Source organism: Tamandua tetradactyla, chromosome 3 (genome assembly GCF_023851605.1).
Source record: "Tamandua tetradactyla isolate mTamTet1 chromosome 3, mTamTet1.pri, whole genome shotgun sequence".
Lineage (NCBI taxonomy): Eukaryota > Metazoa > Chordata > Mammalia > Pilosa > Myrmecophagidae > Tamandua > Tamandua tetradactyla.
Window position 1 is genome coordinate 144491024 of NC_135329.1, and position 13595 is coordinate 144504618.

The window sequence follows — 13595 nt, forward strand, 5'->3', positions numbered from 1 at the left end:
ACCCCAGTTAGCATTTTCCTAAATTTATTTAGTAAAAGCATTTAGTTATTAATATAAATCCACTTATCCTATGCTTATAAAACTGGAAACTTTGTTACAGAAGATGTTTAAGAGCATATTCCCCAATCTACCCTAGCAATGACATGAACCCCAGAAAGAGAGGGCTTCTCTGTGCCTGCTACCCATTTGCTACCTGAAGGAAACTTAATTCTCTCATTTGCCAACTCTAGCTGGGAAAAAACACACTGGTCCCAAATCATGAAGCTGATAATTCTGTGACCAGTTCCCCAAGCCCCATTGGCCCTACTGTTCAAGCCCATAGAAACACCACAGGGGAAAGTGACAATTAAATCCTGCATTGTTATTATTATGAAAAATAAAAATATATACAAAAAAATAAATTTCAAAGCACACCTCAAAATTGGTTGTAGAACGGATTTCAGAGTTTGGTATGGGCTACAATTCCACAATACATTTAGTTTTAAGTTTCTTGACAAACAGTCTGGTTATATTCCTTCTTTTCTCTTGTAAATACCCAGCCGTAGTGAGCCCCTGACATTTCGTCAGGAATATCTCTTGCTTGGATTTTGATTATACTAAGTACAGCACTCACAAAACTCACCATTATGGATGGAGCAACTGTTCTCATCTTTAGAAAGTTTTGCACACTGATGTTCTAGATTCCAAGTTGAACTGAAATGTCTGTGTTAATTAAAGTACAGTCCTCTGAGATATTTAAAGATGTTAATTAACCCCAACAATTAAATTAGGTTCCTCCCAAGATTTAGGAATCTACGTAAAAATAATTAGTGTGACCTTAATCTTCCAGTAAATGTGCGTAATCCTCGCTTGAGATCCTATGATGAAAAGTAAATTCCAGTTTCTTAAGTTACTGACTCCATTTGACAGAAGTGGAACCACCTGTACCCCACTCACATTGCATGTGAACACAGTTATTTTAACAAAAACTGCACAGTGGAAATTTACCATGCACTGCTTGATGATGAGGAGAATTTAAAACGGTGTCCAAAGAGACTTATGACAACTGCCAAAATCACCTCACTGAAATGCTTGGAAACCTTACAAAATGATTGAAATTTCACCATTTGTTTGTTCTGAAGTGTAGTCCAGGCATCGGATGCAGATAGAGATGGGTGATCCCATCTCTGCTTCAAGAGACTCAGTCTACTGTGTAAGTTTTACGGTAGAGAAAAAAAGGTCACTGGGGTGCCTAAAACCAAGCAATTTAATTTTGCACTCCTTTGTATCTACATATAGGTGTTCATAGATATTCCCCCACTTTGTTCTAACAACCATTTTAAAGCCCCTAATTTTCATTTTCACCAAACTTATGATCATTTTCCTGCTCCTTCTCTTTCTCTCCTCCAAGAATGGATAACCCCTTATTTCATACAAATAATATAACCTAGATTTGTACTGGTTTGCTAGAGTGACTCAATTCACCAAGGTCTGCCTACTCGTGGGTAAACTTATAAAAATTCAACAGCAAGGCCAACCTATCACACCTGCCTTTCCACTCAAATTCCTACAGAGCTTCCTCTACCTCCTCACTTGATTCCATTCTCCTGAACTGGCAGCTCCTGTTTCTATTTTCTTTTCAGTCTAATGGTTGGAATTTGGTGTGCATCAGAATCACCTGGAAGCAGGGGGCTGGGCTCCCCACCCCCACCCCCGGATTTTCTGATTTACTGGGGATGGGGTGGGTCTGAGTATTTGCATTTGTAACAAGTTCCCTGGCGATGCTGATGATGCCTGTCCCGGTAGCACGCTTTGAGAACTGCTGTTGTAGGCAGAGTTCCTGGAGCTTGACTGCACACGAGAACCTTCAAAACAGACAGTAAGTACCCTCACACGTCCCCTGGCTCCTCCCAAGACAGAGTAAGTCAGAATCTGTGGGGGGTGGGTCCGGGTACTGTAGTGTTTTAAAAGCTCTCCAAGTGATTCTAATGTGTGACTAGTGTGAATCACTGGAGTAAGAGGTACTGGTGCAAAATGGAGATGAAAGTTTATTATCCCTGGGAAGAGATTTGAAGGGAAGGCCGTCACATAAAACCGCTGCTGTAGTTTTCTCTTTTAGGTGAAGAATGCTTATCTTGTTTTTGTAACCTTCACGTTTTATTTTTAGAACTTAACTAAGGTGGTAATTAATGTTACATCATGGGGGAGCTTATGAAAAGAAAGAAAAGTTGGGCATTTTTGCAAAACAAAAAATCATTTTACTGATACCTGAATTACTTATTCATTGCCTATCCTTGTGCATGTTTCACAATTAATAAACAAAAAATGATGCTGTAATTTGATTTACTTGATGATTGTATCTTTACTCATAATAATTTAAGAGCAGCTGGTTGCATTTTATTACACTTTTATGTTGAGAAATTTCTTGGAGTTTGATAGATAGCTTTAAAAAATGTTTGCTAAATTAAGTGCCTGAACAAATCCCTACTAGCCACAAAAATAAGTGTATTCAAAGCCATGTTAGTTGTTAGGATTTGAGCTGCTATCTTAATTTCCACATTAATATTAGCTATTTTACCAAGCTTTCTTACTTCTCAGCCTTCAGTGTATACTGTATATCTGGCAACTACGTAGAAAGACAGGGAAGTTTGTGTATCTGATAACTAGTGCTTTCTGGAATGAATACCTCGATTCCTGGAAAGCTGGGGGTGAAGGGCCTTGGGGAAAGTTCTTTTGTATGTCATTCTAAATTGAGTACATATTCTGTTCAGGTTTTATCCCAGAATTTCTCTGTCCCATCCCAAAGAATCCTAGATCTTTATCACTTCTGCACCATTTTGGATGTGAGAAACTAGTTTTTGTGATTTTCACCGTTTTCTTTCTTCATGACCCCTGAATCTTGTAATATGAACTTTCTCTGCTTACGCTGCATATATTTTTCATTTTCTCTTTTGGGACTTGATAACCGTGATATTTGGTTAATTGGTGAAAAATAAAGGAATTTTATTAAACATCAGGTATTCAGTAATTGCTGCTGTATCTGGCCTTTCTACCCTGTCCTTGGCTCAGGTCCACCCACGTTTTTACTCCATTTTGAAGAGGAATGCATATTTTATGTTTTAGGAACACTTAAGATATTTCAAATGCTATTACACATTTATATATGTCTCTTGCTCCTGGAAATTGTTGGTATTCAGTGAATATTAAGGAATTGTAGTGGCCATAATAACAGAAACTTTTCATTTCTGGTTGCTGCAGCTGGGTGGCTAGAAACTTAATTATATGATTTTTATGGCAAGATAATTGTATCATTTTCTATGAGAGAATAAAAATTGGCAGGATCTGCACACAGAAAGAATTTAATAAATAGAATGAAAAGCTTATTCAGTGTCAAGAGAAAACCTCTGCTGTGTAAAACTAGAGCTTCTTAGTGAATTTGAGCTATAAATAAATCTGGGTTTGGGAACGGAATCTTTCAATTCCTACAAATAGTCAACTGAATCTTTACTATTTTTTCTAGGGTACCTGATTATGAATACAGACCTCTCCTGAGTTTTTTTCCCCCACTTAGATTCTAAAAAGTTAAAAGCCGTGCTCTGGATTGTTATTCTAGGAAACCACGCCGAGACCGTGCAGACAGTACGGAAGGGGCTCAAGGAACTGTGATTCCTGCACACGGGGCTTTAGCCTTTGTCAAGATTGTTTTCCTGGTGTTTAGCTCAGCATTTGGCATATAATAGATGCTCTATAAAAATTTACTAAATTGAACTGAATATTGTCCTATTTCAGAGGAAATAAATGTTTTCTTTTTCCTTTTTAACTACACTTTTATTTCTAAAAAAGTAGTAGGTGCATATAGTTTTAAAAGTCATGGCTTATCACAACAACAACAAAATCACCTGTTTCCACTCTCACCACCCCCAACCTCTGCTCCCCATACAAGGTACTTTGTGTACTGCAGCTGTTTCTTTTGATATTTCTATCAGTATTTGTGTATCAAAGTCCCCACAAAAGACTACCAAAAGAAACCTGTTTTCACACACACACACACACACACACACACACACACACAAACCCTCAAAAAACTAAACAAACAAAACAACAACCAAGTTGAGTTAAATAGAGACTTGCCAGGTAATGGGATAATTGCTCACATGAGCCCAGTCAGACAGATCCCATGAGTAACTTAAATAAATGGGGTTTTTACGTTTGCTGGGGAGGAGTTAGTCATTGGATGGTTTAGGTAGGAGTTAGCATGCAGGAGTCTGGGCAGGGATTGGTGGAGATTTGTAAACCAAGGAATATCTGGGATAACTGGTTTGGTTCTTAAGGAGAAGCAGGTTTTAAAACAGTCTGGGGTTCTATTTTTCCATGAGTCAGAAAGAGCTGTTGCCTAGAGAGATTGCTCTAGTGCTGTGGCTTAAAAGTGAATCCACATTATGTTGAGTGAAAAGAAGCCAGAAGTGAAAGGACAAATATGCTGTGGTCTCATTAATATAAAAGTATAACGAGGAAACTCTGAAAATCGAATTTGAGAGCATAGGTTATTAGGAGAGAGAAAGTGGGCAGGGATTGGGCAATCAATTATCAAGGAGTACAGACTGTTCAATAAGGCTCACTGTAAATGTTCCTAGATTGTAAGCTCCTACAGCAGTCACATTTATTTCTGATTTTTAACTGTTATTTCTAAATTCTGAGATGCTGTACTCTTTATGAATAACCTGGTAGTTCCCTGGAAATTTAGGTATCTGTGTGACACCTGAGACTCAGAATTAGTGTTCTGAAGTTCTGAAAGTCAGCATTACTCCATACAGCAACTGTTAAAGAAGCAGAAAAAGAGATCAGACTTCAGTTAGAGATGAATGAAGCAAATCTGGTTAGGATTAAGGTAAATCAGAGTTCAGGGTAAAGGATGACATTGTCTGTATCTTAAAACTCCAACTTCTTTATGAGACCAAAGGAAGAGATATATATTTTGTCCAAAATTTAAATTTTCTGTAACACACTATCTAATTTAACCTCTCTGTTCAGGGTATTTAAACAACATAATTGCATGGAACCTAGAATAGGGAATGAGTTCTTGCTGCTCTGTATGGGTTAATGTAATACCCTGATAGATTCCTGAGTATTTTGGGCAGAAAACAAAAAAGGATTTTCAAGTCATGTCATTGACATGGTGACATAAACAGCTACTGAAAATCTCTTCTGGGAGGTGCAGCCAAAACAAAAAAAGAAAAATCCTGAATTGTTCGGAAATCCAGAGGAGGATATGGCCTGGAGAGGGACCCTATAAATGCTGAATTAAAAGGCAGAAGGATATCAGGACTGACGGGTCCTCTCCCCTCCCCGTTACTCAGTCTCACAGCATTGGACGAGCAGAGAAACAGCAACGGGGACACCTCCCAAGGGGGACACAGAATAAGAATCCTTTCACGGCCGTGGGACAGACCCTCACCTTTTGGAGACCTGGGGGACAGGGGAGAGTATTTGAAGGCTCAGGTCAGTGAGAGACAGAGTCAGAATATGTGGACAGAAGCTGTTTCCAGCCCTGGATCCAAAAGTCTTCCCCCGACCCCTGTGAGATATGGCAGTGGGAGACCTGATCTGTGCCTGGGGGAAGGGTAATGACTGGGACAGCTGGGCATGTACTCCACCAGAAATAAAGTGGGGGACACATACCCACTTCGAGCCAGATTTTGGCCAGCAAAGAGAGAAAACCTGCAGTTTCAGCCAAGACCTGGAGAATCACATCCTGGCAGACAGCTCTGAGTACGATTAAGGTAACACATGGCGCCATCTGCTGGGCAGAATATAAAGTGCAAGGGAATTGTAGGGCTTTTACAGAGACTATCCAGAAAAGTATTTTGGGCTCACTGAAGGAGAGGTTACACAGTCTGCATGGGAACCAACCCCTGTTCGGCTGAGAAACACAAATGACCCAACTGTTAAAGCAGTGCCCTAAAATAAACATTTCCCAACTGTTATTTGAAACATTAAACTACAGGTTCAGGAAGTACAGTGTACCCCAAACAGTACAGAGACAAATAGACATATGCCAAGGCACTTAATAATCAGATGGTCAAATACCAAAGACAAAGAGAGAATTCTGAAAGCAGCAAGAAAAAGCATAACTACTGAGCCCATAGAAATAAAGGAGATAATGAGAGGTTACTATGAACAACTATATCATAACAAACTAGACAACTTAGATGAAATGGACAACTTACTACAAAAGCACAAACAACCAACATTGACTCAAGAAGAAACAGAAAACCTCAACAAACCAGTCACAAGTAAAGAGATTGAATTAGTCATAAAAAAACTCCCCAAAGAGAGAAGTCTAAGACCAGATGCTTCACATGTGAATTCTACCAAACATTTAAGAACGAATTAGAAAGAATCCTGCTCAAACTCTTCAAGAAAATTAAAGAGAAGGGAAAGCTACCTAACTCATCCTAACTCATCACCCTAATACCAAAACCAGGCAAAGATACTATAAGACAAGAAAATTACAGACCAATCTCTTTAATGAAGGTAGATACAAAATTCCTCAACAAAATACTTGAAAATTAAATCCAGCAGCACATTAAAAGAATTATACATCATGACCAAGTGGGTTTTATCCCAGGTATGCAAGAGAAGATCAACACAAGAAACCAATTAATGTTATATATCAGAACAATAAATTAAAGAGGAACTATGATCATCTTGATTGATGAAGAAAAGGCATTTGACAACATTCAGCATACTTCCTTGAAGAAAGCACTTCAAAACACCAGAAATAGAAGGAAATTTCCTCAACATGAGAAAGGAAATATGTGAAAATCCCACAACTAACATCATCCTCAATGGGGAAAGACTAAAGGCTTTCCCTTTATGATGAGGAACAAGACAAGGATGCCCAGTGTAACATTTTTAGTCAGTATTGTCCTGGAAGTTCTAGTTAGAGCAGTTAGGCAAGAAAAAGAAATAAAAGGCATTCAAATTTGAAAGGAAGAAGCAAAACGTTCACTGTTTGCAGAGGACATCATCCTGTATGTACAAAGTCCTGAAAAATCTACACTAAAGCTGTTAGAGCTAATATATGAGTTCAGCAAAATGGTGGGATACAAGATCACACAAAAGTCATTTGTGTTTCTATGTACCAGCAATGAGCAATCTGAGGAGGAAATCAAGAAAAAACTTCCATTTATAATAGCAACCAAAAGAATCAAATATTTAGGGATTAAGTTAACCAAGGACATAAAAGACCTGTACATGGAAAACTAAACTTTGCTAAAAGAAATCAAAGAAGGCCTAAATAAATGGAAGGATATACTGTGTTCATGGATTGGAAGACTAAATATAATTAAGATGTCAATTCTATCCAAACTGATTCATAGATTCAATACAAATACCAATTAAAATCCCAAAAAACTTACTTTGCAGAAAAAGAAAACCTACAATCATTTATTTGGGAGGTCAGGGTACCCCAAATAGCTAAAAATATCTTGAGAAAGTAAAAGAAGTGAGATGTCTTGAACTAATTGACTTCAAAGCATATTATAAGACTACAGTGGTCAAAACAGCATGGTACTGGAATGAAGACAGATATACTGAACAATGAAATTGAATTGATTGTTAAAAAATAGACCCTCTCATCTATGGACAATTGTTAAGGTGGTCAAGTCAGCTCAATCGGGACAGAGCAACCTCTCCAATATATGATGCTTTGAGAACTGGAAATCCATATTCAAAAGAATGAAAGAGGGCCCATATCTCACACCTTATACAAAAGTGAACTCAAAATGGATCAAAGCACCTAAACGTTATATCTAAGACCATTACAAATTTTAGAAGAAAATGCAAGGAAATATTGTGTAGCTCACTGTGGTTTCCTAGACCTCACACCCAAAGTATGAGCAATGAAAGAAGTATTAGATAAATGTGACATTTTCAAAGTTAAACACTTTTGTGCATCAAAGGAATTGTTAGGAAAGTAAAAAGGCAGCCTATGCAATAGAAGACAATATTTGGAAACCACATATCAGATAAGGATTTAATATACAGAATATATAAAGAGATTCTACAATTCAACAAAAAAAAAAGACAAACAGCCCAATTAAAAAATGGGCAGAAGACATGGACAGACACTTTTCCAAAGAGAAAGTACAAATGGCTCAAAAACATATTCAACGTTATTGGCAATTAAAGACATGCAAATCAAAACCACAATGAGATAACATCTCACACCTCCTAGAATGGCCATTATAAAAATAAAACAAAACAAAAATAGAAAACTACAAGTGGTGGAGAGGATGTAGAGAAAGAGGCACACATTCACTCTTGGTGGGAATGGAGAATTGTGCAACCACTCTGGAAGGCAATTTGGTGGTTCTTCAGGAAGCTAAGTATAGAGTTGCCATATGATCCAGCAACCCCATATCTAGGTATATATTCAGAAGAACCGAAAGCTAGGACACAAACGGACATTTGCACTCTGATTTTTATGGCATTATTCACAATTGCCAAGAGATGGAAACAGCCCAAATGTCCATCAATGGAAGAGTGGCTAAACAACCTGTGGAACATACATACAATGGAATACTGCACAGCTGTGAGACAGAATAAAGCCATGGGACATGCAGCAATGTGAATGAACCTGGGGGACATTGCTGAGTGAAATTAGCCAGGAACAAAAGGACAAATACTGTTTTCTCTCAGTAATATGAACTAACATTAATGAGTGAACTTTGAGAGTTAAAGGTGTAAACACAGGTTATCAGGAGATAGAAAGCGGGTAGAGATTGGGCATTTGATGCTGAAGGAGTACAGAATGTTCAAAAGGACTGATTGTAAAGATCTGGAAAGGGACAGCACAATACTGTCTGGTGGTAGCACAATACTGCAAGTACACTGAGGGAAGCTGAGTATGAGTATGTTTGAGGGAGGAAGGCTGGGAGCTTGTATGACACCAGAAGAAAAGATGAGGAAAAGACTGGATGGCATAACTTAGGAATGTCTAGAATGAACAAGGATGGTGATTAAATGTACAAATATGAGAATGTTTTTGCATGAGGGAGAACAAATGAATTCCAACATTGCAATGTGTTGAAAATGTGATGGTATTATGGGGAAAAATTCAGTCAGTGAAAACTAGGGTCCGTAGTTAACAATAATATTGTAATATGCTTCCACTGAATGAAGGCAATGTGCCAAAACTAAATGTCAATAAGCAAGGGGTACAGGGTAGGTATATGTGATTCTTTACAGAAGAAATGGAAATGTCCTCATATAGATTATGATGATGAAGACATGGCTATGTGATTATGCTGGGAACTATGGATTACTTTTTCTAAAGTGGGATTGTATGATGTGTGAATAAAACTGTTCTAAAATGAACAGATGTACTGGTGCTGGAGAAGATGGAGAGAGAGCTGTATCTAGTCACTGTTGGTAGGGAAGTAGAGTGGTGCAGCTTCTCTGGAGGGCAGTGTGGTGGCTCCACAGGAGGTTGGGGTGGGGTTGCCATACAACCTTGCCACCCTGTAGTTAGGTGTATACTTGGGGGCACTGAGAGCAGGGATATGAGTGGACATTTGCACACTGGTTTTTATGGTAGCTGTGTTTGCGATTTGCAATGGATGGAGGTGGCTTATGGGTACATCAGCTGAGGAATGGAAAGGGGCACTCTGGTGTATATGTACATTGGACTGTTAAGTGCCTGCGAGAAGGAATGAAGTTGTAAGGTATGCAACAAGTTGAATGAACCGTGAGGACAACATGCTGAATGAAATAAGCCAGAAATGAAAAAACAAATATTATCATGCCTCACTCATATAGACTAACTATAAACTGCATACTCTGAGAATTGAATTCGAGAACATAGCTTATCAGGTGAAGGCCTATTTTAAAGGGTCCTGGATTATAAGCTCTTAGAGTAGTCATGTCTATTCCTGAGTTGTAACTGTGATTTCTAAATTCTGAGATGTGGAGCTCATTATGTATAATCTGATTGTTCCTTGGAACTTTGGATATCTGTGTGACACCTGAGATTCAGAGCTAGAGTTCTGCAGCTATGAAAGTCAGCACTAACCATACAGCAACTGTTAAAAAGAAGCTGCAGAAAAACCCACAGCTAATATCATCCTCAATGGGGAAAAATTGAAAACTTTCCCCCTAAGATCAGGAACAAGACAAGGATGTCCATTATCACCACTATTATTCAACATCATGTTGGAGGTTCTAGCCAGAGCAATTAGACAAGAAAAAGAAATACAAGGCATCAAAATTGGAAAGGAAGAAGTAAAACTATCACTGTTTTCAGACGATATGATACTATACATTGAAAACCTGGAAAAATCCACAACAAAACTACTAGAGCTAATAAATGAGTACAGCAAAGTAGCAGGTTACAAGATCAACATTCAAAAATCTGTAGTGTTTCTATACACTAGCAATGAACAAGCTGAGGGGGAAATCAAGAAACGAATTCCATTTACAATTGCAACTAAAAGAATAAAATACTTAGGAATAAATTTAACTAAAGAGACAAAAGACCTATACAAAGAAAACTACAAGAAACTGTTAAAAGAAATCACAGAAGACCTAAACAGATGGGAGGGCATACTGTGTTCATGGATTGGAAGACTAAATATAGTTAAGATGTGTATCCTACCTAAATTGATTTATAGATTCAATGCAATACCAATCAAAATCCCAACAACTTATTTTTCAGAAATAGAAAAACCAATAAGCAAATTTATCTGGAAGGGCAGGGTGCCCGAATTGCTAAAAGTATCTTGAGGGAAAAAAACCAAGCTGGAGGTCTCACGTTGCCGGACTTTAAGGCATATTATGAAGCCACAGTGGTCAAAACAGCATGGTATTGGCATAAAGGTAGATATATTGACCATGGAATCGAATAGAGTGCTCAGATATAGACCCTCTCATCTATGGACATTTGATCTTTGATAAGGCAGTCAAGCCAATTCACCTGGGACAGAACAGTCTCTTCAATAAATGGTGCCTAGAGAACTGGATGTCCATATGCAAAAGAATGAAAGAGGACCCGTATCTCACACCCTATACAAAAGTTAACTCAAAATGGATCAAAGATCTAAACATTAGGTCTAAGACCATAAAACAGTTAGAGGAAAATGTAGGGAGATATCTTATGAATCTTACAATTGGAGGCGGTTTTATGGACCTTAAACCTAAAGCAAGAGCACTGAAGAAAGAAACAAATAAATGGGAGCTCCTCAAAATTAAACACTTTTGTGCAATAAAGAACTTCATCAAGAAAGTAGAAAGACAGCCTACACAATGGGAGACAATATTTGGAAACGACATATCAGATAAGGGGCTAGTATCCAGAATTTATAAAGAGATTGTCCAACTCAACAACAAAAAGACAGCCAACCCAATTACAAAATGGGAAAAAGACTTGAACAGACACCTCTCAGAAGAGGAAATACAGATGGCCAAAAGGCACATGAAGAGATGCTCAATGTCCCTGGCCATTAGAGAAATGCAAATCAAAACCACAATGAGATATCATCTCACATACACCAGAATGGCCATTATCAACAAAACAGAAAATGACAAGTGCTGGAGAGGATGTGGAGAAAGAGGCACACTTATCCACTGTTGGTGGGAATGTCAAATGGTGCAACCACTGTGGAAGGCAGTTTGGCGGTTCCTCAAAAAACTGAATATAGAATTGCCATATGACCCAGCAATACCATTGCTAGGTATCTACTCAAAGGACTTAAGGGCAAAGACACAAACGGACATTTGCACACCAATGTTTATAGCAGCATTATTTACAATTGCAAAGAGATGGAAACAGCCAAAATGTCCATCAACAGAAGAGTGGCTAAACAAACTGTGGTATATACGTACGATGGAATATTATGCAGCTTTAAGACAGAATAAACCTATGAAGCATGTAATAACATAGATGGACCTAGAGAACATTATGCTGAGTGAGTCTAGCCAAAAACTAAAGGACAAATACTGTATGGTCCCACTGATGTGAACGGACATTCGAGAATAAACTTGGAATATGTCATTGGTAACAGAGACCAGCAGGAGTTAGAAACAGGGTAAGACAATGGGTAATTGAAGCTGAAGGGATACAGACTGTGCAACAGGACTAGATACAAAAACTCAAAAATGGACAGCACAATAATACCTAATTGTAATGTAATTATGTTAAAACACTGAATGAAGCTGCATCTGAGCTATAGTTTTTGTTTGTTTTTTGTTCTGTTTTTATATATATATTTTTGTATTTATTTTAATTTTTTCCTCTATATTATCATTTTATTTCTTTTTCTGTTGTCTTGCTATTTCTTTTTCTAAATCAATGCAAATGTACTAAGAAATGATGATCATACATCTATGTGATGATATTAAGAATCACTGATTGCATATGTAGAATGGAATGATTTCTAAATGTTAGTTAATTTTTTTTTAATTAATAAAAAAAAAGAAGCTGCAAAAGAGATCAAACTTCAGTTAGAGATATGAATGAGGCTGATCTGGCTAGGATTAAGGTAAATCAGACTAAAAGTGCAAAGGATATATTGACTGCATTTTAAAACTTCAACTTCTGTGTGAGACCAAAAGAAGAGATGTTTATTTGGTGCAAAATTTATATTTTCAGTAGCACACTATCTCATTCAATTTGTATGATCAGCTTATTCAAACTATAATTACATGCAATCTTGAATAGGGAGTGAGATCTTGTTGGCTTATACAGGTTGGTGTGATGCCCCAATACATCCCAGGGTAATCTGGACAGAAGATTAAAAGGCATTTGCAGTAGTGGGGACAACCAATTCAATAGGCCAAGCCCTCAATATTAGGGCTCACCCCTGTGTGCTTTTTATTCCTAAAAAGCAGAAGATAAATCTACTGGTAAATATACTTAAGAGTTACTCCCAGGAGAGCCTCTTTTATTGCTCAGATATGGCCTTTCTTTCTAAGCCAACTTGGCAGGTGAACTCACTGTCCTCCCTATTATGTGGAATGTGACTCTCAGGGGTGTAAATCTCCCTGGCAAAGTGGGACCTGACACCCGAGGACAAGCCAGGACCCAGCATATGGGAATGAGAAAGCTTTCTTGACTAAAAGGGAGAAGAGAGGAAAAAGATAAAGTCTTAGTGGCTGAGAGATTTCAAACAGTCAGGAGGTTATCCTGGAGGTTATTCTTACGCAAATAGATATCCCATTTTAGTTTATGGTGTATTGGAGTGGCTAGAGGGAAGTACCTGAAACTGTTGAACTGTGTTCTAGTAACCTTGATTCATGAAGAATAACTATAACTATGTATAACTATAGCTCCTGCAATGTAGCTACGTAATTGTGAAAAAAAAAGTACCAATTCTGTAATTCTCTTTTCCTGAACCCATCACATGTGCTGAACTGCCAAACAGTTGTTTATTTTAGTATAAAGCCAACTGACACAAATATTTGAAAAAAATAAAATGTCTTCTAATGTTTTAATGGTTAAAAAAAAAAAGCAGTTCTAAAAGGTAGAGTTAGTAAAAAAAAAAAAAAAAAAAAAGTCAGAAATTTCCCAAATTGCCAAAAGTTTTAAATCGCAGCTTTTATGGGATCAAAATCATTTA